The following is a 22,809-nucleotide window of genomic DNA, read 5'->3' on the forward strand; positions in this document are numbered from 1 at the left end:
AAAAGACCAGAAACAAGCTAGAGTATGACACTCAGCTCTTCAGAGTTTCCACTCTCCACCCCTTACTCATTTCAAACTGACTTTGGGTCAAGAGAGAACAGCAATATCCTTCCACTGAAAGCCACTGGTGAAAAGGCTCTCTGGAGACCACAAATTCAGACAACTTCTCAGACATGAAATTTTACCGGGATTCCAGGGCAGAGAGAAGTCTAAGTTCGTGGTTAAGTAGGCTTCGCCATTTGGTACGTGTCTATGTTTCTTTTTTTAATCAACATATTTTCCATGAAGTGAGGTTTTCCAATTGCTGGACTTTCAAATGATCAAACCTCCTACTCAAGAGACATCAAGTTCTGAGAAATTACGCATTTGCATTACCACTGGCCTGTAGACTGAGCTTTCCTCATCAAGCAGGGATCCAAATAAAGCCCCTTCCCAAACACATGGGTTTGTTTCCATTGTCCTGTGCTGTTAAGAATGGTGCCCGCTATATTTGGTAGCTAATTCTGATGTTCTTCAGAAGCACTGCCAAAATATGACATTGAAAATAGCATAGCCCTATTTTTAGCACATAGGCTAAAAATAAGGAAGTCTTTCCATGGGGGACAACCAACAGAAATCCTCATTCTGAAGTTGTGTTAAGCTCAGCCTCCACAGCCTTTGCTTCTGTTTCATCTACTTTTCCATTCTGACAGTGAGAGGAGAGTCAGTATATTCAAGCCCGGTATAATCTTTTGTATCATTAAAAAGACACTACTTCGCAAGAGCAAGAATACGAGAAGGGTCCACAATATAATAAAACTAATTCTGAATTTCTTTATTCTTAAGAGATAGGCTTACTTTATGTTTAAACACCAAGGGTCAGGTATAGTTTCATTTTGAAATTCATGAAAACTTGATTTTACAAAACAAAAAAAATTAAGTGGGGACATGATTAAAAAAAAGATGGGATAGGTTAAAAACTAGTTGATAAACATGTGCAAATTGGAAGCATACAAATATAGAGCCCTCCCCTTCTCTGATTGTTGATTATTTATGAAGATCCCTAGCCCTCATCCCAGTTTGATTCTAGACACTCCTCTCTCTCCCAGGTAAGTGACTCATTATAAAGAACCTTTAAATAGTACTCTAACCGGCAAGAGATCACATTAAAAAGACTGCAAATTTCAAAGAACAAGAGCAATTATTTCTACTCTTTGGTGGTAGTGTGGGCAGTCCCCAGACTAATGGCCACAATGGTAATTGTCAGTGTGACCAAAGAAACAATTGTGGGAGATGTTTACTTGTGAGGCTGACTCCGTTACTAGCTAATGTCACCTTCATCACCATCATCCTGTGTCTGGAACACACCACAGGCATTCCAACGAAAACCATGCTTGAAAGGTAGCTGTGAACTTTGGTAGAGCTCACGATCATTTTAGTTTTTAATCTATTTCACCTGAAGCTCATTAAAGTCATGTAATTCACTGGGGAAAAGTTGCTGCTAGAGGCAATTGAAGAAAACTTAAAGAAGTTGAGCCCTCCTTTCTTCTACAGCAATCAATGCCTTTCTCCTCTAGCTATAATCTCTGTTTTAATCAGCCTACATTGCTGTAAGAATTAATACATCAAATTACCAAGCAGTTAGTTTCAAACTGCTCTGATATGAAGTCCAAAGGTTTAAATTGACTTTGAAATTGCATTTTTTCCATTAAACTTTATAGTACTATTTCATTCCCAAACATAATTAATGAAATTTTAATGTTGTTAGTTACAACGTGGGAGCATCATTCATTAGTGAGAGAAAAAATAAAAAGATGCATTATCAACTTTACCTTTAAAACAAAATCACCGCCATTAAAGATGCTTTATTGAGGAAGTGTGTACCTACTATATACCAAAGGGGCCTGTTTTTAAAACCGTGGTTAAAAAATAAAACTGTCAGTATTATATCAAATGTTACTTATTTCGCCTTTATGCTAATACACTGAAATCCCTTATCTTTAATGGCAAAGACGAGACATTTATGAACAAGTACAAAAGTGCTATCTCTTCCCCCTGAAGTAGAAATTCTAATTATTACTGGGTTATTTTGCCTCAAGTTGCATCATGGGACATGGTATGACAATACTGATAATATGGTCTTTCAATCTATTCCATCATCACATAAAGATAAATTCTCAGGTGGAATAGTCTCACATATTCAACTGTTCCTGCACAGAATTATGTTACAGATGACAAAGCCTGTTTCTGGGTTGTTTTATTTCTACCTGGTTTTAAGCCACTTAGGAAATATTTGAAATTCTGCCCAGTAAACCACACATATCCCTGGGGAGGACAGGGATGGCTAACACACACGCTGCTTTATACGATACAAAAATCCTCCCATATCTATCGCAGCACTGCAGCTCATTTCTAATTAAATCAGGCATTTTTAAAATCATATAATGTGTTCTCCTTCTCCTTTCTGGTCATAATAAACCTATATGTGACTTTGTTATCCCATAATTCTGCCTAATTGGTTTCAGCTGTCATTTCTGAATCCAAAACTCATGGGCAGCCTGGGGCTGGTGACTAGAACAGGAAGCATTTCCAACCACATTCCCATCATGTAAAACCAGCAACCTGAAAGACCTTTTCCTTTAAACAAAAAACTTACTCTCTGGCTTCTAGCAATGACAGTATGGATAGACAGATTATATAGCTCTACCCAGGCAGCAAGACTGTTGTGAGCCGTTCTTCTCTGATAAAAAGAATGCAGACATTCATGCTCTAACAGTTTGTGTTTGAAGTAGTTTCAATAGTTTACAGGCTTACCCATAAACAGAATACATAGCCCTATCCATACCTCCATCTCTACAATTTATTTAGTTTATAAAACTTCCAAGAGGTATCCATTATTTTCCTTTTTAAAATTCAAAGCATAGGGACGCCTGGGTGGCTCAGTGGGTTAAGCCTCTGCCTTCGGCTCAGGTCATGGTCTCGGGGTCCTGGGATCGAGTCCCGCATCGGGCTCTCTGCTCAGCAGGGAGCCTGCTTCCCTTCCTCTCTCTGCCTGCCTCTCTGCCTACTTGTGATCTCTGTCTGTCAAATAAATAAAAAAAAAAAAAAAAATTCAAAGCATAAATTTAGGAAGTTTCAAGAAACTTGGGGTGATCTTCCAGAAGTAGAACATTATGATTGATTCTATAGAGACATGTGTTATTCCTGCATCGGAAGAACGTGTAAAACGTTTTCTCTTGAAACAGCGAAGGAAAGAGCTCCCCAGTATGATTTATATGCCCTCGGGGAAACCATTCACAAGCCTAAACCATATAATAAAATTTAATGGAGTCAAATAGCCATTTTAAAAAGATATTCATATTATTTTGAAGCCAGTTTTATTTTTAAAAGGAAAAATAAAAAGCCAATGGGTATAAAGAATGGAATGCTCTCATCATCCAACATCCTCAAAAATTTGGAGAAAGAAAAAAAGATTAACAAAGTGGGCCACATAAATTTCTTTGGAGTCAAAGCAGGAGATAAAGGAGAAAAGAAAAGAACTGAGGTAGTTTTCAGGAATATCTTAACTCTGAAAACACCTTCTGGAGCCGCCCTGGTAGAAAGGGAGATCCTGAAATTACAGGATAAGAGCAACATGAGGGGAAAAAGAAACAGAACTAAAATGAAGAGAGGAGAGAAAGAGGGCAATAAAAAAGGAAAGGAAGTTCGTAGAAGCATCAAAGGGGCCAGTCTGCGATCACTTTAGCCAGCTGCAATACAAATAGAGATTTCTTTTTATAATACTTGTCCTAAGGGGTCAGAGTAACACCCACCTAGCGATTGATCATGTGTAGCTCAGGAAACTTTTTAAATTATACTGTCATGAGCTTCAGGTCCATGTTTTTCCAATTTTAAAAACAGTAACTCTGGAAACACATATTCCAATGAAAAGAGTAAACAAACAGAATTTGTTAAACTGTCACCTTTTTTGGCATAACAAATGAAAATCAAAATGTACTTTCACAATGTTAGAATGGGTGAAGTATTGTAAAATGTATAAAAATGAATAAAAACTATTCCTACTTGGGAGATCAGTGACGGCTTTGAGGGAAGTAAGAATGACAGTCAAATGTGAATAATACCCTTCTTCCTCTTACCTAAAATGACACATTTATAACCTTGTTCATATCACTTGATCCAGTAATAAAAATATTAGGTTTTCTCCCCCAAGGAAATAAAGAGGGATATATCAGAAGTAATGCTATTAAGATTTTATAATACAGGGATGCCTGGGTGGCTCAGTTGGTTAAGCAGCTGCCTTTGGCTCAGGTCAAGTCCCACATCGGGCTCCTTGCTCGGCAGGGAGCCTGCTTCTCCCTCTGCCTCTGCCTGCCATTCTGTCTGCCTGTGCTCGCTCTCTCTCCCTCTCTCTCTGACAAATAAATAAAATCTTTAAAAAAAAAAAAGATTTTATAATACAAAACAGTTTGGAGCTTTTAATTGTGGTTATAAATATCTGAGTATTTATGGGGCAAGGGTTATGGGCTATAGAAAAGAGGGACACATAAAAGGGACACATAAAAAACTCTTGAATTAGGGAAATGATCTTAAAAATAAATTTATATTACAAAGGTAAAGCTCATTTAAGTTTTCCTGGCTGGTGGAAATACATAGAGTATAAAAGGACAAAGCTTTCAGAAAAAGTCCTGGCCAAATGGCAATGCCTGATGAAAAAGGTAATTTACATCACTACTCTTGAGGCACAGCTGAAGCAGCGGCATATCTGTATCCTTATGTAATTAGTAAGCATAACTGTAATTATCTCAGTATAGTGCATAAAGGGGCAAAGTAATTTAGATTTCTCAAACTCAATCAAGACAAGGGTCACACCAACATTATTTTTTTAAATACAAGTTTTTACCTGCAGAGTACAGTGCTCTGAGATGTAAGAAACGGAAGTACTAGCAGTAAAACATATTGTTAGAAATCCAGAAAACTGTAAAAGTTTTGTTTCAAGTAGCTCTTTTAACAGCAAAGAATAAGAAGACCTCAGATCACCAGGGTGGGCGAGTACGGAATACCAAATTCATGAATTCTTGTACTCTGAGCATTGCCAAAAGTTAAAGTAGAGTAGAAATTCTAAAGTATTGCTTTTTAAGGATCTACAGCCAAAAGTCAAATTGCTGATTTACCCATCATAAAAAATTTCGTCAAAGATCTAATTTTTTTTCCATCTTTCTTGTTACTGGCTTTGCTCAATATATGAACAAAGAAAATGTGCTAATTCCTTACTATGCATGGTACGAAATTAAAGATACCCTAAAAAAGAACTGTTATTTTTTTTCCCTCAACCACTAGACACTTGCAAACTTGCCAAGATAATAACTTTCCCAGGAGCTTGACATATTTGGCAGATAGAGCTGATGTTTTGAATATGAATCTAGAAAACTTCAAGGAACGAAGACCAACATTATTGCTCCTCATGATATGTTTTAAGCTTTTATGCCAAAATCTAGCTATGTATTCAGTGAATCAGAGCTAAAAATATCTTTTCATTCTCTTGACTTAGTGCAGTTTGCCATAAAAGGGTTACTGGAAAAAATTTCAAGAGAAAGAATAAAATCTCACCAAGTCTGTCTAGGATGAATTCAGGTAGGGCTTTCCTGGTGTTGTTGTTGAAAATACCATTCGAAAGGCAGTCTTAGCAAAATGTAAAAGAAGATAATGGTGCTCGAATTTGAAAGAGTTGCCAAAAAAAAATTTAGAAAATTGTACTGGAAAATTTTTGCACAAAATCCCTGAATATTTACTTCCAAATAAATCAGTAGGCCTGGCATGTAATTATCAAACTCAATATATGAAGTTAGTTGTAATACTTTCTATAAAAAAAAAAAATAGCAGAAACAACAGGTGACATGGAAGGTGACCTCATCTGTCCTTGATCCTTGACACTATTTATGATATAAAAGGATGTGGTAAGCAAACTGATTTAACATCCTCACTGATAAAACATGCGGTTTTTAAATGTCAAAAAGCCAGAACCAAGTGTTCAATAAAATCTCTTAAAATCATCACTTGTTTTATTAAGAACTCTAAATTTATCCAAGGTTTAAAATGGTATCAAAGAAAAGCAGGAGATTTTTATATTAAAACAAAGGGGACGTGAATTTTAAAATGTGGATAAACACTGCTACATAGCTACAATTAGTGATTCCAGAACAATGGGGGCACTACCTTCTGTGAGCTTTTGAAAAACGTTAAAAAAGGGCACATGGGGTTGAGTGAGTTGAGTGGGTTGAGCCTCTGCCTTAAGCTCAGGTCATGATCTCAGGGTCCTAGGGATCGAGCCCCTGCATCAGGCTCTCTGCTCAGTAGGGAGCCTGCTTCCCCACCTCTCTCTGCCTGCCTCTCTGCCCACTTGTGATCTCTCTCTCTGTGTCAAATAAATAAATTAAATCTTGAAAAAAAAAAAAGAAAGCATTAAAAAATAGCATATGTAGCATATGAATATAGTATACATATAAATAAACATACATACATACACACACACAACATGCATCTGAGTATGAAAAAAGTCTTAAAATATAACACATGGTAGTATCTGCTTTCTCTGCGGTGGGTGGATACTAAGTAACTTACGTATCAGTCAGGACAGGCCATGTTATATAAGCTGTGATAACAAGTAACTTTTTCTCACAATTTATTGGCCAAAGACATTCATATCATCAGACCTAAGTTCAAAATGGAAAGGAGGTAAGATCTTCCTGCAGGTACTGGGATCCGAATATTAAGAATACAATAGTCTGCATTAGGTAAATAATAGTCATATTTTCCCACTGATAATATAGTAAGACTATTAAATACTTACATATATGTATATGTATTTGCATTGACTTTTATAAATCTTAATTCCAGTATAGTTAACATATAGTGTTATATTAGTTTCAGGTATACAATATAGTGAATTCAACACTGCCATACACCATCCAGTGCTCATCACTGCATTCCTGTCAATGATTTAGTAACTTCCAGGGGACAATACAATTTCATGAACTCACTCAGTTATTGCTCGTCTAAAGTTAATTTTTCTAGAAGTTCCTGCTGTATTCTGTTTTGTTTGTTTGTTTGTTTTTTTGATTGTTTGTTTTGCCCCCTTTGAACTGTGAACATCTAATGGTTTTCTGGTATATACCAGAGTATACTTGGATACTTAAGTCAGAACCCCATATTCTAATTGCAATTCCCTAAAAGAGAACAAATCCCTGTTAAATTACAGGGTTAAATTATGTGTTTAAATTAATCTTTATGTTGGTTTTTCCAGATGGAGTTTGGGGGTATGATATGCTTATTATGTAAAAGAAGTAAAAAGGGTTTATTAGATAGGTGGAAGGAAGGATAAGGAAGCAGCATTAGACAAAGGAAAGGAAATGAAGGTACCTTCAGGCCAATAAAGCCTTGAGTAACCTGGCACCAGAGCCACCCTGCCCTGGGCAGAAACAACCAGGTCTTTATATCCAACTCACATAGTCACCAGATCCAGGATGCTTGGAAGAAGGCATGACCTCATTCCAGATGGGTCTCTGCAGATTCTGGAGCTGCTGACGGGGGAAGCATTCCGGTGACTATTTCCTATAGCGAGGAAGCAAGTCCTCCTTTTAAAGGAGGCTACAGACCCCATGTCTCTGAGTCTATCACACTCTGTGTGTCTCAAGAAAACCTTAAAAAAACTACATTTGTGTCACTCACGCACACACACACACACACACACACACACACGTCTGATGCATCTTCTCTATGGAAATATGGAAATAATCGTATCAATTTGGCAAAGATTTCTAGGACTCCCACTGTAATTTTACTGAGATACACCAAAAGAGAAACCAGCCCCTGCCCTCAGAGAGACTAGATGCACATTCATCTTACCAGATGTCATGAAGACAAACAAGAATGATTATGTTGCCCTTTTCCACCCTTTACAATATATAACTCAGTTCATGGTATTTTTACTCAGGGAAAATCTGATTACCAAAAAGAAAACACAATCCTTAGTTTTTTCTTTTCTTCTAATAAATAATCTGTTACTAATCCTCTCTCCCCATGCCTCTTTTCCCCAGCATTGCTGACTTTCTATCTTATTTTTAGAATTAGATACCTTCCCTTAACGTATTTCCTAAATTCTACTGGAGACTACTCAACATTTTATCGTTCCTCGATGCTTTTAACTTCTTCATCCAAGTAAAAAGGGTAGAGAAATAGAAGGAGGAAAAAAGAGAACTAATTCAATCTTCCAAATGTCCCTGTGAAGGCTCAAGTGGAAGCTAAGAGCTGAGATCCAAAGCTTTAAAACACAGATCACATAATCAAGAGAAAAAGAAAAACCTAGAAGATGGAAAATTCTTACTTAGCAAATAGCTGCCACGAAAAATTAATTTCTCAGTTTCTGAATGAGCATCTTTTGGGGATTTCTAACTGGACTCATACCTGCCAGTGAGAAAAAAAAAAAAAAGCAAATTATTCCCTTGAAGCTGGATGTTAATGAGAACCACTAAAATATTCATTTTCTAAAAAGGAGGTCTCTAACTATACGCAGCAATCAAAAACACAAAGAACCTGGCTAAATAAGCAATTGATATACTTTTTTTTAAAAGATTTTATTTATTTGACAGAGAGAGAGATCAAAAGTAGGCAGAGAGGCAGGCAGAGAGGGAGGGAGAAACAGACTCCCCGCTGAGCAGAGAGCCCAATGCGGGGCTTGATCCCAGGAACCCAAGATCATGACCTCAGCAGAGGCTTAACTCACTGAGCCACCCAGGTGCCCTGCAAATGATATACTCTTAATACTTTTTTAAGGGTGGAGAGGGGCAGAAAGGGAGGGAAACAGAGAATCTCAAGCAGGCTCCACACGCAGAGTAGAGCCCGACACAGGGCTGGATTTCAGAACCCTGAGATCATGACCTGAGCCAAAACCAAGAATCAGACGCTTAACTGAATGAAACACCCAGGAGCTGCATATGTTCTTAATAATTAAATTTAAAAATCAGAACCCTTCTCGCTATTATTTATTTTCTCAAATACTTACACTATAAAAATGTTCTTAAAGGTTTTAAAATAGTATCAAATGTATAAATGTATACTTATACAGTGTATCAACATCCATGATCATCGTAACAAATTATAACAAAAAATGAACAAACAAAATAATGACTAACCTACCATCTATCAAGCAAAAATATTTTCCATCAAAACAGGACATCTCAAAAAAGGCACACTCACACTTTAGACACTGTCCATGTGCCTAAAATTTCACTGATGGGACAGTAATCTAATAACGGTTAATATAAATATCTTCCCTCCCACTAGCCTTGTCACATTTGATGAACTCTGACAACTGATAATTAGCGAAGATTTATATGCTTTACAACCATCAATGTGAAAGAAATTATCTAATTACACAGTGGTTTACACAATGACAGGCTTGAGCATTTGTTCATATTTAAACTTAATAAGAATTGATAAGATTCCAACATAAAGATGGAAAACTGAACATACACATCTATTTCGTACCCTCTTGAATCCCATACCAAATTTTAGAAGCTCTAAAACAGATGGTAGCACATTTAGCACAGCAAAACACAAACAAACAAACAAACAGATTATTTATGAACCTGCAGAGGGGAAAGCCTAGAAGCGGCCATATTTAAAAACAGAACAACCAAGAGGCTCAGGATTGGTGGCACAGGATATGGGAGTGAACGGGTCTGTATGTGGCAGTCTAGAGCGTGAGAGAGTGGTTGGTTGAAAGTCTTTTTAGTAGTTATTTAATCTTTAGATCGACCCCTTTCCTACTCTGCTTACATATATAAGTGCCCCAGTCTCAAACCTAGAGTGGGTAAAACAGGGCATCTGACTAGAACACTCAACCAGTTAGGAACAGGGATACCATCCTGAAACAGGATACTTACAGGGGGTCCTATACCCCACTCTGTGTCCAGAACAAGGCAGCTTAGCCTCTATCCTCCAGGCAGGAGTTCGGAAGAACCTTCACTGGGAATCTTTAGGCATTGCAGGGAAAGATAGGTACCAGTATCAAGGATTTCTCGGCAAAATGGCTTGGTCGATCCCTACAGTGAATGAATGGAGGACCAGCTGCACACATTTGGAGGCTCTCGGACCACACAGCCAAGAATCTGCAGCTACTGAACCAACGCCTCTAGTATTTAAGCCAGAGACCAGAACAAACTAAAAGAAAAACAGTAACAGCTTGGTAGAAACAGAGAAAATACTGTTAGGAAAACTTCAAAAGACTATTATTAATTATTTCAGGAGGTAAGAAAAGATACTGCAACCTTGAAACAAGATAAAGGTATTATAAAATGGAATATTCTGAGAACAAAAAGGTATCTCAGAAATAATATTAAAATGTAAAACCCTCAACATCAGAGGAGAAACAACTAAGTTGAGAAAATGTCCCTTAAGGCTGGGACTAAAGGAAAAATAATTAGAAAAATAGGAAAGAAAAGACAAGAAGGGGTGCCTGGATGGCTCAGTCATCGAGCATCTGCCTTTGGCTCAAATCATGATCCCAGAGTCCTAGGATCGAGCCCCACATCCGGTTCCTTGCTTAGCAGGAGCCTGCTTCTCCCTCTCCCACTCCCCCTACTTGTGTTCCCTTCCTCGCTGTCTCTCTCTCTGTATCAAATAAATAAATCAAATCTCAAAAAAAAAAAAAATTAGAAAAGCAATACAGGAGGTTCAACATTTAAATAATAAAAGATCCAAAGAAAAACAAGAAACCAAAGAAAGGAAATCATAACAAAATAATGTAAGATCATTTTTTTTTTAAAGATTTTATTTATTTGACAGAGAGAGAGAGAGAGAGAGAGAAAGAGAGTGCAAGCACACAAGCAGGGGGAGCAGCAGGAAGAGGGAGAGGGAGAAGCAGAAGCAGGCTGCCCACTGAGCAGGGAGCCCGATGTGGGGCTCAATCCCAGGACCCTGAGATTATGACCTGAGCCAAAGGCAGATGCTTAACTGACTGAGCCACCCAGGTACCCCAAGATCATTTCTTGAAACAGAAGGACATATGTGCACTAAAAAATGCTCAACATGCTTAGGTGGGAGGGAAATTCAAAGAATGACAATAAGAAACCATCAAACATTCTAATAAAAATGACGGACAAAAAGTATTGCTCAGGGTGTGGAAAACCGGAACCCCCAAATATTGCTGGTTAGATGGTAAAAAAGAGCATCCACTTTGAAAAACAGTTTGACAGTCTTTCAAAAACTTAAAGATAGAGTCATTGAATGACTGATGTGGTACATCCATCCACACTGTGGAGTATTATTAAAAAAAAAAAAAAAGTACTGCTACAACACATGATGCAAAGGGAAAGAAGCCTGTCACAAAAAAATCATCAGAGTGATGATTCCATTTATAAGGAATGTCCAGGAAAACCCACAGAGACATAAAGTACATTAGTGTTCCCCAGGGGCTGAAAAAGGTAAAGAATTCAAAGTAACTGCTAATGGGTAGGGGGCTTCTGGTTAGAGCAACTGGATTTTCTAAAATTAGATAGTAATGATGGTGCCAAAAATTCTGTGAATATACTAAAAATAACTGAAGTAGATACTTGAAGTAGAAAGTAGGATTCTGTTATGGGAATTGCATTGCGATAAAACTGTAAAAAGAAGAAGAAGAATGTAAAGACAGGAGTGTCCAGATTGAAAAGGTACAAATGAAAATAAATCTGACATTTTTTGCTTCATCATGAAACTTCAGAAGACTGGAAAAAAATAAAGCTATTTTAACAGAGACAATGGAAACTAGACAACAATGGAACAATCCTATTGAAATTCTAAAAAAATTATTTCCAACCAGGAATTCTGTGTCTAGTCAAAATGTCAATCAAGCATGAGCACAGAATAAAGATATTTTCAGAAATGGATATCTCAAAAAACAAACAAACAAACAACAAAAAAAACAAAAACAAAACCCAGGGGCGCCTGGGTGGCTCAGTGGGTTAAAGCCTCTGCCTTCGGCTCAGGTCATGATCCCAGGGTCCTGGGATAGAGCCCCGCATCGGGCTCTCTGCTCAGCAGGGAGACTGCTTCCCTTCCTCTCTCTCTGCCTGCCTCTCTGCCTACTTGTGATCTCTCTCTGTCAAATAAATAAATAAAAATCTTAAAAAAAAAAAATCCCAGGAAGATACTAGAAACTGTGTTCCCCCAAAATAAAATAACATGAGATGGAGGAAGAAAAAGCTTCACCCCAGGAGAGAGCAGAAGGGCATTCCAGGAAGTCAGTAAAGGGAGATGCACCAGGCAGAGGTTTGAGAAGGCCTTAAGCCAATGGTAGAAATGAAAAATGGGAAATTATTATTAATTTCAGGGAAACCAAAAGTTGAACTGAAGGGGAAAGTGATCACAGTATACTACATGCCTCAGCTACAAACAAGATTTATATGACCTAATAATGTAAAAAGTGAATTTCTGATCCAATTAAAATTACATACACCTACAGTGAAAGGAAGAGAGGACAGAGGACAACAGAATAGGAGGCGTTCACCTGTTAAAAATTTCAAAATAATGAAAAACTAAAAAAAACCCCACTAAATTCATGTTTTCCACTGCAGGAGTCAATGGATGCTGCCAAAAGGTGACAAAAGGTGGTAATAAAGGAAGTCTTGTTAGATTTTCAGTGGAATATCCAAAAGAATCACCTAAAAGACTGAAAAAGTAAAAAACTGCTGTTTTTCACAGCAAACCATGAAACTACTCGACTCTTTATATGCATATGATGTATAACTCAAATAAATACAACAATCCCATCAACAAGAATGAATGATTTAAAACTGGAGTCGGTTTAACATCCCTTTACCAAAGCACAAAACACGTATTAGATTAAAACATTATATGATGTTAATTGAATTGTTCCTAAAATGCACGAAATAGTAACAGCAACAAATACCACTAACAACAATAAAAGGAAAGAAAATCCGTTATACTGCAATGTATTTATCAAGTTAGTGATTCTGAAAACTGGTGAGAAGTTGCAGACAACCCATTTTGTATGACAAATGATGTATACTTTCTCACTTAGAGATAAATCTGCTAATGATTTTTTTCTTCAATTACTTCATGGGCTAATCAAACATAATGCGAACGTAATTGGAATTATTGATGCTCTTCTCCTGATCTTGGGTACCTTCATCAGACAGCACCTTTAGTACCTAAAGCTGGAACGTTTCTCTAATTTCTCCAAGTTGATCATTGTCAGTCTTATTACATTCAATGCATCACTCTATGACCTCCACCTGTCCCGTGTAACATGCTCAAATTTCCCAAGATTACTGTTTTCTTAAGAAGTATGGAAATAATTCCCGTGGGGAAAAAAAAAATCCAAAGAATATGCAAAATACATGCCTTCCCTTCTAGAGGACTTCTTTTTTTATTTCTGTTCTTACCTTCCCTATGATCTACTTCTACCAATAAAGTCTTTTCTTCAGTGTGCTTTCTTCAAATATCACCCATTATCCAGCTTCCCCATTACATGCCTATAGCTTAAGCGATGAAATTCAAAATTAAAGAAAAACAATTAAAAATTTAAAAAGCCCATAGAGACAGAGTGTGTTCTCATTAAAGCAGCCTCATCTACAAGAATGTAGATGAGACTCAAAACTGTTTTTGTGGATAATCAGGGGTTTACTATAGCAACAGTTGGAGACCGGATACACTTCTATCCTAAATCATGAGAATTAAAATGCTGAACTATGATTAGGACTTCCTAATAAGGGTGGCAACTATATGAAATAAAACTAGGACACAGAGAAGATAGGTATGAGGTAAACAGAAAAAATAAACTAAAATCCCAGCACCCAAAATAGTAAGTGAACAAATACAGTGTAAAATGACTAAAAGAGACTGGAGTTCCTTGTTGGATGAGAAGCCATTAGGGTAAAGGACAGAAATGAAGTTAATTGACTTTGTCCTACCAATTAGACAAAATGAGAAGTTTATAACAGAGCACTGATTGAAAGCAAGCTTGCTTCTCTTTAGTCTCTCCTTATGCTTCAGAATTCTTCTATTCACGCCTTCTGCACATTCAGTCATCCACAATCCTTACATCTGTTCATGTTTGGTACTCGGATCTGAATGACAGCCCAGCCCCCTTCAGAATATAGGATCACACTACGACACTGCATAACTAGTTCTCCATACATGAAACAAAAACATTCTTGAAATTCTTCCATAAAGAAATTCTTGCAGGAGTCAAACTGGTTTTCTCATTGTTTTCACTTAAACACAATTGTGTTTTAGCCCCACGCATTGCACAGGAAGATCTGTGACAGCTTATAACCCAAATGGCACATGGACACTATCTAGCCCAAGATCACAGTCCTCTGTAGGACTTCAAACCTCTCTAAAAGCAAAGAATATATATTTGTACCTCTAGGGCTCAAAGATAATCCCTGGAAGACAGTCCTATATGTTGGAGGAGAAAAACAAACAAATGAATGAATGAATCATTAAGTGAATGATCATAACAAGTTGTGTTTCTGCTTCTAAAAGTCATGCCAAATGAAATGAGCCCACCTAACAGTTGCAAAACCTTCATCTGTCCTTTACTATGTAAAGTTGGAGTCTCCTGGGTTCACACTGGACACAGGAAATGATACTATGCAGCCACTGGGAAGGGCATACAAGGAGTATCTGACATCTTGGCATGAATTTCCCCATCTGCAAGATGGAGGAACCTTCTACCTACTTCGTGGTTTTGGGGGGGACAACATGAAATAACATACCAAGTTACATATTTCAATCCCCTGCATAAAGTACAGGTCAGGAACCCTCCCTACAGTATTTCTGATGTGGATCAACGTAGGTTCTACTTGAATACTTTAGTGATAAGATGCTCACTACACTTCAAGACATTGTATTTAATTTATAAGTAACACAAAACATTTGAATATCTTTCCCAGGACTAAGTCAAAATTAGCCTCCCCAGAACTCCCACACCTGGCTTTCTCGTCCTGTCTGGAATACACACATTACCTTTTCTCTATTCTCTACTATGTTTAATCCTCCTGAATAAGTCACTGGTTCCATGTTATACCTGGTTCACAGACCTCTTGCCATCCTAGGTGCATCCTCTTGTTAGCTTCAGTTCTCTGAACCAGAGAAATTACTAGTCTTTTTCATGTGAAATTGACTTCATTTTGAAGTTAACTTTCCCCGACCCTGTTTTTCCTTATGAGCTTCGGCGTGCATTTTTTCTTTTCCTTAACCACATTGTTTTATTTGTCCCACAGCAATTCACCCTGTAGTTTCCACTCTTCATTTCATCCGATTCTTTTTCGCCTTGATTCCAGCACCCCAAGTGTTAATTACAGCTCTCAGCTATAACACACACAAATAGGCCAAGCACATCATCGCCATGTCTTCATCTAAGTCATTAATAAAAATATCAAACAGGACAAGGTCAAAGACAATGCCCTCCAGCATACCCTGATAAACTTTTGTCCATCCTGATGTCAATTCATTAATCAATAGGCTTTGGGTGAAGTTGTTCATCCAGCAATAAACTGAAGGAATAATAATCTTGTGACAACTGGATTTCAGTTTTATTCTAAGAACTGTCATGAGAGTCCCTGTCATAAGCTTTGCTGAAATCAAGAAACAACGCTGTTACTTACTAAAAGGGAATGAAGATTATGAGACTTCAATGTCCAAAGATCTAGTTTTGAATTTCACTAACATTCTATCATGTGTTTGTCTATAGATCAGGTTTGTTTCCCATCACCTTTTTTAAAAACCAGCATTTCTTCTGCTCACCTTCCTTCTTGATTTTTCAAAGATTGCAAACGATAGTTCTATGAATATACCACGGGCACATCTTTTCACATTTCAGATGTCACTTACCTGGGACTATACAATGAACTCATTCCAGCGGGTATTCATAAGGTGTTTTTGGGGAAAGGGGATTGGGAAGGGCAGGGAGCTGAGCAAAGTGTGTTCTAAATCTGACTATATTCCCTGTGTTGTGAAAATCCCCTGCTTTATGTATTTTGGTGGAAGGCAAGGCCCAGCTGCTGTTGCAAAAGCCAAAAGGCCGCTCTCTCGGGGGTCTGCGCAGTCAAACCATGGGCACGTGCCTAGTGTCACCTAACACACAGGACCAACCCTAACTCTACAATAGGAGCTAAAACAACCCGAAGAAGCAGGGAGAAATGTCAACACCACTTTGACCTCAATAGCAGAGGTAATAACCTCCAGTCACCGGGGCAGTCGGGACAGTGAGGAAAGGGACGGTGTCTGGAGCCAACACTCCTGGTGGCAGTGGGGTGCTTCGTGGCCTGTTCCGTGGCATGATTTCGGCTCTGGTCTGCTTATTGAGCTTTACACTGTTCCTGTGGTTTTTAAATTCTTCCCAGCAGGTCTGTCAGCCACATGATAGCCTCTCAGTAAACCTGTCTGTTTAATTCAGCCAAAGAGAATTTCTGTTGCTGGCCAGAGAGAACTCTGACTGGTACGTTTAGTTGGAGTGGCAAAGTCCCTTGAGCCCGCTGACCCAGCGAGGTGGTTTCCGACGGGCCCGCTGTCTGAGGCCTGCCCTAAGCGCTGTGCAGGCAGATCTGCTCTGCAGCTGCTACTTGGAAGAATATTTGCTCTGAGAGAAAAAAATATATATAAAGACTGTCAATGGAAACTAAAGATGGAATGCAGATGAATAGATAAAGAAAGAGAAAAAAAATTTTTGAAACGTGACTGAGCAGTTTCACTTTCTCTCGGGTATTTGCCTTTAGTGGGGACACTATTATAACCTCTTGTTCTTCTTGCTTCAATTTCACTCACTCACTCACTCCCATAAAACATTTTTGCTAAGCACCTACTATGTGCCAGCCACTCTGCCGGGCACTGGAGAGGCAGCTGCTTGGCTCTTGCTCTTAGTCTCAGATGCAACAGCTTCTTTCTTACCAGTGTTTTCTTTTCAGTATCCTTCGTTGATAGTTCCTCATCACCGGGACCCTTGATGGTGAAATGCCCCAGGGGTCAGGCCATAAAATTCCCTTCCATTTTTTGTGTTCATTCACTCTTTACGTTGTGTTCCAGGTCCTCCATTCTCTTCCATGTCCTCTACGGCCTCTCCCTCGCCACAGGGCCTCTTCAGCAAGTTAACCAGAATTCTAACACAGCCAGTCAGGATGCTCAAGAGTGCAAAAAAGCAGCTGTCAGGACCACAACTGGCAGTGTCACTTCCACCATGGTGCTCTACTGGCTGGAGCAGCCACAAGCCCAGCATAGATGAAGGGGTGAGATTTGCACACAGGTGTGATTATACAAAGTCATGGTTCATTTAGGGCCACCAATGTAACAGCTACCACCCTTGGTGATCCCACGCAATCCCCTTGTCAAATAACATCTATAACCCAGACAACTTCCAAATTCTGGAATCTCTTCTGGATCTCTTTCCTAAATTCTAGACTCATGCATCCAATTGCCTTCTGACATATCCATTTGCACATACACTGCGCATGTCAACTTTAACCCAATTAAACCTGAGTCGCATGTTCCCCACTCTGCTCTTCTCACAGCCTGACCCATCTTCCCTCACAGAAGCTCCACCACCACAGTCACTCAAGTCCACATCCTTGGGGTCATCCCTGACTCCTCATCATCTCTCAAATCCCACAAATACTATCAGCTCAGTCTTGAAAATATATCCTGAATCCAACTATGTGCCTCAAATATATGTGTGTTTTCTTCTTCACCTCCCTCAGATTTTTTACCTAAATACCTCTTACTTCCTCGGTGAGGCTGCCCCTGATCCCCCACTTACAGCTATACGTGCCCGCCCATGTGCACATGTATTTTATCTCACAGGAAGCAGAAAAATGTTCCATTGCCCCAGGAGGGTTTAATCTGGAAACCAGAATACCGATGGAGAGCTACAGTTTTTGAGAACAGATGTGGCTTAAAATCATGCAAATTAAAGCATTCCTCATAGATTCAGAAATCAAAATGTATGAGGCAGAGAAACTAAATAATGAGGTAAATTGTGTGGTAGGGAGAAAAGAAAGAACATAACTTTCAGCTGCCAGTCCCACATTTGAACATCACACACACCTCAGACCATCACACAAAACTCTGAAGATGGGTCTTCATCCCAACACCAGCCATCTATAGGGTGAGAGAGGATAATAAGGATCTTGGCACAGAAGTCAAGTCCTGGAGTCGAACCCCACATGCAGCAGGGAGGGAGGCAGCTTCTTCCTTTGCCCCTCACCCCGCTCATGTTCTTCTTCTCAAATAAATAAGTAAAATCTTAAAAATAAAAAAAAATAGAACTTATGTGAATTTTGGTAATTCATAAATCACTTTACATAATTTTGAGACATAGCTTTTTTCCTATGTAATGCAGATTTCTTTTACATAATGTTGCACATTAGTTTGACTATTTTACCAGTTTTCCCCACAGCAGAAGAAATAAAATGACTGCTCCAGTGAATATCATGCCTAGCTATAAGTTTGCTTTTTCTTCTTATACATAATAATTAAATGTGAAATAAAGAGTTCTGCTACATATACTGTTATCTCATATAATAAAAAGCAGAACAGAATAATTATGTGCTTTAATGGTAATATATATTTATGTAATCACATGTACTATATTAATATTCTTATTGCCACTTATGGAATCTGTTTTAAATTTTTCAGCATGATGTTAAGTAGGTTAATGTGGCCCTTATTTGTCTCTGGCCAAAAAAGAAAAGAAAAAGAAAAAACACTAACGTGCTTAACTTTCTATTCAAGCAGAAAAAAAAAACAAAAAACCTGTTAGCACTTTCACTATTTTCTACAGTATTTCTCTGCCAACACTCGAACCCAAGCAGGGAAAGGGTAGCTCTAACAATGTTTTAAACCATGGGGAAACCAGATATACCTTTCAAGCTAATTGAGTCACTCCTTGGTTAAAAATGCTCCTTGACCTTGGACAACAATGGCAGGAAGATAGTACTCAAAAGGGCTCTGGAAGCCTCAAGCAAACTGAGCGGCATGTTTTCCAGTGGGTCCCCTGTCTTGCAGCTCGCGGGTTGTATCTACACACTTTAACAGTATAAGAATCTAAATTCCAGACATTTTAGGAGTTTCCACAGTACTTAAGAGCCTATATTAGCAGTATCCTATTACCCACTGAAGGGTTTTATTTTTTTTTTAAGATTTTTTTTCAATTTATTTATTTGACAGACAGATCACAAGTAGGCAGAGAGGCAGGCAGAGAGAAAGGAGGAAGCAGGCTCCCTGCCGAGCAGAGAGCCAGATGTGGGGCTCGATCCCAGGACCTGGGATCATGACCCAAGCAGAAGGCAGAGCCACTGAGCCACCCAGGCGCCCCCACTGAAGGGTTTTAATAGTGACCTCCAAAGTCATTTCTTCCAGTGCTCTTCCACAGCACTTATTTCATTATTCTGGGGCTCCCAAGGCTTTTGTGTAACCTAGAAGGTCATTGGTGGGAATAACACAAAGCATCTGGGCTTCAGATTCTCTTTTAAAGCAAAGAAGAGAAATATATTTATACAGTAGGTACACTATCATAAGTAAGAATGTTACTGTATGTTAACTCTCAAAATTTAAATTAAAAAAATAAATAAATAAGACTATTTCATTTGGTGGAACTCAAATTACATATGATCCTAAAAAAAACCTTGAACACTTAACTAAAATCCAAAGAAAAAATCCAGTAGTACCTAGTGAATCTTAAGTTATTTTACTTTTCTTTCATATCTAGGGTTTCTTTTCTTATTTATTTTTTAAGATTTTATTTATTTATTTGACAGGTAGAGATCACAAGTAGGCAGAGAGGCAGGCAGAGAGAGAGAACGAAGAAAGCAGGCTCCCCACTGAGCAGAGAGCCACGATGCGGGGGCTTGATCCCGGGACTCTGGGATCATGACCTGAGCCGAAGGCAGAGGGTTTAACCCACTAAGCCACCCAGGTGTCCCATAAAGCTAGGGTTTCAATGGGCATGGTGTTTGGATTTTTCTTATACTTTTTATTTTATTTTATTTTACTGATTTTTAAAGATTTTATTTGAGAGAGACAGCAGGAACAGGGGAAGGGGCAGAGGCAGAGGGAGAAACAGACTCCCTGCTGAGCAGGGAATACAATGTGCAACTCAATTTCAAGACCCTGGGATCATGACCTGAGCTGAAGACAGATGCTTAGCCAACTGAGCTACCCAGGCACCCTGGTCTTACACTTACACTCATTCCCCTTCCTCAAAAAAAGGGTACTATTAATTACATGGAATATAAAATCAACCTCTTTTAGAAAACAACTCTGATGTTAACAATTTTAAAATTTGGCAATATCATCACTACATTTAGAAAACTGAACATTAAAATATTTGATACTGATTTTAGGGCTTGCTAAATAACAAGGTCCTGTGTGTGTGTGTGTGTGTGTGTGTGTGTGTAAGTAGATCCCAGTGATATAAGGGACAATACTGTAATTTTAAGTTTACTTTTTGGAAACTTTAAAAACATTTCATAATTAAAATAAAATCTTAAGTGATAAGGCTTTTGACCAGTCCAAAACCTTATTTAAACAACAAAACAGTCTAACTGTATTCAGGATTTAACTGCATTCAGGATCTTAAGAGCAGAAAAAGGGAGGGTGGTGCAAAAAAAGAAGAAAATTTCCTTTTCCTCTTCTGACCAAAAGCTCAATCTAACTACAGTTGTAAAAATAAGCGGGAGATACAATATTAGAATTGTATGGGCCTGAGTCCATCATACTTGCTACAAGATCCTGGAAAAGCACCTAATCTCTCTAATACTTAGTTTTCTTTTCCTTTGTAAAGTGATATTCATAGTTCCAGGAGGCCCTTGAGAACACCAAAAATGAGAATGAATGTAAAGACCCAAGCAGAGTGCTCAGCACAGCACTGTGGTCATCCTTGTCTTAAATATTCCTTTAGCTCCTTTTCTCATCCATCACTCATCCTCCCAAGCCCAGAGTGACCTCTGGTTTCCTAATCTATGTCCTTCCCCTAGATCTGCTCTAATTTCCAAGGCATTTCATGCTTTGAAATTATTACTGTCTTTCCATTGCTGTGAAACACACAAGAAAAGAGCAAAGTAATTTCTGCTAGATACTGTGAGGAAAGCAATCTGATTAATCCATTAAAAAATGCTGGAGCCTTAATCTTTCTTGAGATACCAGTAGATGTATAAACAAGCAATGAAAAAGCAGTATAAAAAAATAAAAACTTTAGGAAATATTATAAGGAGTATTTTCTATACTGGGCAATTGCCACATAGTCACATTAATGCTGCCAAGGAGTCTACACCTCCCCAGCGCTAACTGGGAAGACTCCTATAAGCTATTTCTATGGCCCCCACCCCAACTCTGATTTCAGAGATCCATTCAAACATTTCACTTAAGCAAAACCCAAACAAACATAAGTTGTAGCAACAAAAAGTAGGCCACCCAAGAGAGAAGAAGAACAGAACATGAAAAGCTCAGAAAAAGACGAAGGTTAGATGGAAAAGAGGGAGGCAGGAACAATGGGGAGGTGAGGAAATAAAGACAGAGTGGGGGACCCAAGGAGAGGCAAGGCAGGCCAGTTCTAAAGCATGAATGATGTCAGCTTGCCTCATTCTCTGAGAACAGGTTTAACTACGTCTTAACTCCCCCAGAGAAGCAGGGAAGAAAACGTTGCCAGAAAAGTACTGCAGAGGTCCACACTATTATGTGGCTGATTGACCTGGGATGGCTCCACAAGACTTGGAACCAGGGAAAATTGCACTCACACAAAGAAAAGTGATTGTTTAACAGTCAGTTTTAATCAGTTAGCAAATATCACAGGACATGTTTAAAAGTCAGTCTTAATCAATTAGCAAATATTTCAGGACAGTGAATTTCCTTCATGTGGCTGCTTCCACAGAATATAAAAATCATCAAAATGATTTTAGCCTCACAAATATAGGTTTCTTTTAAGACCTGAAGGACATATTTTCATATTATTTCTGTTTCTCTATTCACGTTACTGATTTTAGAGGCCAAACTCTTTTTCTTTTTAGCTTAACCATTTAATTTTGGAGGAGGGAATAAATACATTTTTGAAATCTTTTTTTCAAATCTTTTCTTCTACAAAACATAAAAGTTAGTCAAGTATACTAAGAAAAATCTAGATTTAACTGCAATACTGCAACAGACCTACTGGAAAATATGAAGCAAAAATTCCAATTCTAAGTCAACTGAATACATTATTGACTCCAAAATCACCGATTAAACAAAAGAAATTATATTTGCATTGATGTGCGAATCTGCATCCATTCTTGGTAGCATGTAATATATTCAACTGCTCAGCTCTAGCTGTCCTCGTAGCCACATTACCATATTATTCAAATGTATCTATCATTTATATGTAAATACAGAAGATAAATGGCTTCTTCATAAGACAACAATTTTCAGATGATAAACAGACACAGGCAGACATTAGCCAAGATAAAAATGTTGCAAATATGCATTCTATTATATATTAAAAAAAACATGGAACCTATTTCAAATTTTTAAAAAAGTAGTGTGGTAATTACAAAATGGGATCCTAATACATTCATAATACCAACAGCTACTCTTCTCAATAAAAGTCTCCACCAATGTCATTTGTATCTTATAAATTACATGTTCTCAGATCCATCTGTGAAAATTGGGATGTTAATTATCATGGTTACATTTCATGATTCCACAGTTAAATGCTGAAATGATGCTACATAAATACCATATGTTTTTCTAGGAGAAACGGAGAAAGATTAATTATGAGTTCAAGTCCAAGTCTTCTAGCAGTAA

At 38.1% G+C, this 22,809-nt stretch overlaps 1 protein-coding gene across 6 annotated transcripts in view; it reads right to left on the reverse strand.

The window, feature by feature from the left end:
• Positions 1–22,809, reverse strand: part of CDK14 (cyclin dependent kinase 14) — a 582,313-nt gene that overhangs the window by 306,776 nt on the left and 252,728 nt on the right. The gene's annotated exons all lie outside the window — the stretch shown is intronic.

The sequence above is a fragment of the Lontra canadensis genome, unplaced genomic scaffold, assembly GCF_010015895.1.
Source record: "Lontra canadensis isolate GAN:19392208 unplaced genomic scaffold, GSC_riverotter_1.0 scaffold2, whole genome shotgun sequence".
Classification (NCBI taxonomy): domain Eukaryota; kingdom Metazoa; phylum Chordata; class Mammalia; order Carnivora; family Mustelidae; genus Lontra; species Lontra canadensis.